The 4,182-nt window shown below is 48.9% G+C and overlaps 1 pseudogene; it reads left to right on the top strand.

Annotated features, from left to right (window-relative positions):
- Positions 1-412: 412 nt before the first annotated feature.
- Positions 413-3,789, top strand: LOC112079773 (transcription factor Sox-10-like; annotated as a pseudogene).
- The last annotated feature ends 393 nt before the right edge of the window (positions 3,790-4,182 follow it).

Below are 4,182 nucleotides of genomic sequence, written 5' to 3'. Positions count from 1 at the left end.
CCTAGGTATAAGTAACATATTCACTGCATCAAATAGGGCCTTATCAACTGTATAATGACGTTATAATGAATATAACGACGTTGTGTATTTTAATCCCTTGGAGATTTTTCGTGAAGTTTAGTGTACTTTGACCACAAATGTATTATCATGATTGTTTATTTATTCATATATACATGTCAACACATCAAACAAAGCAGGCCTTATTTGGTTCCTAAATAGAGCCAGTGTAAAGTCACTTAAGCCACTCTGATGTAAAATCTCACCTCCTTTCATTGGAAATATTAGTGGTGACGGACCGACAGGCAATAACAGTAACCCCGTCGTCAGTAAGAAAGCGGAGAATTTAAATGACCAATAGGCGTCCAGCGTGTGGCAAGAGGGTGGCGTCGACTCAGTGTTGGAATGCTGCCTCTCAGAATGTTTTCCACTTTCAATCACTTTTTTTCTCCCGTTCCTTCTCACAACGGCGCTCTTTAAGCTCCGGTGCGCGATACAGAGCGGCATTCATTGAAGGGCAAACCAAACGAGGGGGCAGGGGACAGGGCGAGCGTCACACTGGTGGACAGGGGAACGCACGAACTCCCGTGTTGAACGGGCGACCTCCTAAACTCTGCATTGGTAAGTTTTGTAACTTTATTTTCCAGATGAACATAAAATAGACTTGTTTACGCTTTTGGGTGGAATTTCAGAAATATCCAAATCTTATTAGCTAAGAGGTTTTTTTAATTCCCAAGATGTGTTGGGCTGAATTTTACGGGTTTTTCTCAGCTTTATTCTAAAAATAGGATTAAAACAGTAAAATACATATTCTCAAGATTATTTAAGATAAATACTGAAACATTTAGGATGTTAGTTTTTAATATTCAGTTTTCTTCATGAACCTTGTTTATTTGGAAAATAGGCCATCTTGGGTGAAGCAACCCCTCCTATGATTAGCCTATAATGGCATATGGACTGATATAAAATGACAAGAACCGGTGGATTTGGTCTTCTTATATGTAGCCTATAAACTGGTTCCAGTGGACATATATAGCCTATCTTTTGTTACATTTTGTGGCCTAACATAACTGTAAACAAGAAAACATTGTATGAATGCCTTTCTGTTCGTCTCAGAGCTAACGGCCATTTCTAGGCCTACCATTGTAATGAAAATATCCACTGGGAATAGACGTTGGGAATAGACGTTGAATTGACGTCTGTTCCCACTTGGTAAAGTCTCTGCTTAGGTCTATAAAAAATGATGTGAAAAAAGTTATCAAATGGGGTCTGACCTCATTGCCCAGTGTAAAATGTGTTAATCGCCTAATTTTGTTCTATTCTATGTTATTAATTTCAGGCGACATCGGTGGAAGTGAATGGGAAGTGCAAAGGACAGGATTTGGGTACATTCGATTACGCACGAGTAGGCTATGGGTTTACGCGTGGCATATAGGAATAATTCCATATAAAGGAGCGAGTCCGGAGCACATCTCTCAGCTGTAGCTTAAAGTTTTGCATTCTCTGAACAAATTTACCAAATTTTCCTGCAAGGATATTTTTTTTGTTGCCAATCGATAATAGCCTATACATTAAAATGTCTGGAGAGGAGCACAGTCTATCCGAGGCAGAGTTGAGTCCCGGGGGCTCAGATGATGGTCACTCTCTGTCACCGGCACACTCCGGGGCCACCGGCGGCCGGGACTCCCCGCTCATCGGTCCGTCGCAGCAACTGACGGGGCTTTCTGGCGCAGATGGCGGCGGAGAGGACGGTGGACTAGTACCCAAGTCAGAGGTGGATATGGACCGGTTCCCCATCGGCATCCGCGAGGCGGTCAGCCAGGTGCTGGACGGATACGACTGGACGCTCGTGCCRATGCCCGTGCGCGTAAACAARGGGAACAAGAGCAAGCCGCACGTGAAAAGGCCGATGAACGCCTTCATGGTGTGGGCGCAGGCCGCGCGCCGTAAACTGGCGGACCAGTACCCTCACCTGCACAACGCGGAGCTCAGCAAGACACTCGGCAAACTGTGGAGGTGGGCATTGGCAGGCATTGAAATGAATAGGCCTACGTGGGAAATTGATAATCTATAGGCTACCTGTAGGCCTTGTTGCGTTTGTGTGCAATTGGAGCATGACTCATGCATAAAGTCCTACTGTCTTCAGATACATTTCCTTCCTGTATTTTTCAAATATGTTTCTGAAATGAAAGGCACTATATTATATAACCATTAACGTTATTTAGCAGACACACTTATCCAGAGCAACTAGGGTTAAATGCCTTGGTAAAGGGCATTATATTCACCTAGTCAGCATTGGGATTCAAACAAGTGACTTTTCAGTTACTGGACCAACCCTCTTAACCACAAGGCTACCTGCCGCCCTGCCATGACCATGTTTTGTCCCACAGGCTCCTGAATGAGAGTGACAAGAGGCCTTTCATTGAGGAGGCGGAGCGACTGCGGAAACAACATAAGAAGGACTACCCAGAGTACAAGTACCAGCCCCGCAGACGCAAGAACGGCAAGCTGGGGACCAATGGTGAGGGAGTGGAGGGAGCAGAGGGGAGGGCAGCCATGCCCAGACCCATTACAAGGCCCTCCACCTGGATGTGCACAGTACAGGGGCTGGGTCCCCCTGGCCGACCTCCACCACCCATCATCACCACCACCCTGCAGGTAGTTCAACTTTATTGGTTAATGAATTTACCCAGTACTATGAGTAAGTCCTACTTCAACTAGCTAGGGCAAACAATAGGCCACCTAGCACCACACGGCCTTCTGTAACCTGAGAGAACAAGAAGGAAACAGAACTACCGTCTCCATTCCAAATGTTTCACTTCTATTGCTTTGCCGATCGTTATGTTTCCTTTTCCTTCCAGGTCAGGGTCACAGCCCGCCAACACCCCCCACCACCCCAAGACAGAGCTCCAGTCTGGAAAGATGGCGGAGGGGAAGAGGGAGGGCGGCGGTGGCTCAGGGTCCTCCCGTGGAGGAGGCCTGGGGTAGGAGCAGAGGGGGCCTCCGGGGGCCATTCATCAGCGGGCGGGAAACCCCACATCGACTTCTGCACCATGGACATCGGCGAGATCAGCCACGACGTGATGGCCAACATCGAGCCCTTCGACGTCAACGAGTTTGACCAGTACCTGCCGCCCAACGGGCACCCGGGGGTCGGCCAGGGCGGCGGCGCCACACCAAGCTCCTCCGCTACATCCTACGCCTACGCCCTCGCGCGCGCGCAGCGGTCACTCAGCCGCCTGGCTCTCCAAGCAGCATCAGCATCAACAGCCCTCCCCCTCAGACGCCACCAAGGCCCAGATCAAGAGTGAGTCCGGGCCGGAGCCACTACGCAGAGACTTCCTCCTCTTCGTCAGGAACCCACGTCACCTACACCCCCTCAGCCTCCCCCACTACGGATCAGCCTTCCCCTCGCTGCCCTCCAGGGCACAGTTTGAGTACGGGGAGCACCAGGCTCCGGGGCCGTACTACGCCCACTCCAGCCAGGCCCCGGGGCTGTACTCAGCCTTCTCCTACATGGGGCCCAGCCAGAGGCCCCTCTACACTACCATCACTGACCCCTCCAGCGTGGCCCAGTCTCACAGTCCTACACACTGGGAACAGCCTGTCTATACCACCCTGTCACGGCCATGAGAGACTGAGATGCATGGGATTGGATGTGTGTGTGTGTGTGTCTCTACACCACCTTCTCACGACCCTGAGAAAGGTATAAAGAAAGACAAAGATTGGAAGGGTGTAGGGTGGCTACTGAATATGTGTGTGTGTGTGTGTGTGTGTGTGTGTGTGTGTGTGTGTGTGGTGTGTGTGTGTGTGTGGTGTGTGTGGTGTGTGTGTGTGTGTGTGTGTGTGTGTTGTGTGGCAGGTTAACAAAGGATGGATATCTTACTGATCCTGTATTGGGATTCATTGGACTTGACAGTGTATCTCTTTCCATGGAGGCCTTATAATTTTTACTGTCCAGTATATTTTCTATCACAGCCAATGGTCAATAGCCAATCAGAATAAACCTTTAACCAATGTGTGCCATGTTTTAGTGTGTAGGATCAGGAAAGCTGCCAGAGGGTCATAGTGATTAGTAAGAGGCTTTGTGGATGATGAGCCCAGAGCACACAGAACTAATACCGTAGTGGTAGAAGGATACACATAGGGTTTCAAAATGCTGCTAACTTTCCCCAAAATTCCCAT

This window comes from Salvelinus sp. IW2-2015, unplaced genomic scaffold, assembly GCF_002910315.2.
Source record: "Salvelinus sp. IW2-2015 unplaced genomic scaffold, ASM291031v2 Un_scaffold9459, whole genome shotgun sequence".
Taxonomy (NCBI): Eukaryota; Metazoa; Chordata; class Actinopteri; order Salmoniformes; family Salmonidae; genus Salvelinus; species Salvelinus sp. IW2-2015.
This window is presented reverse-complemented; position numbering and strand designations above follow the sequence as displayed.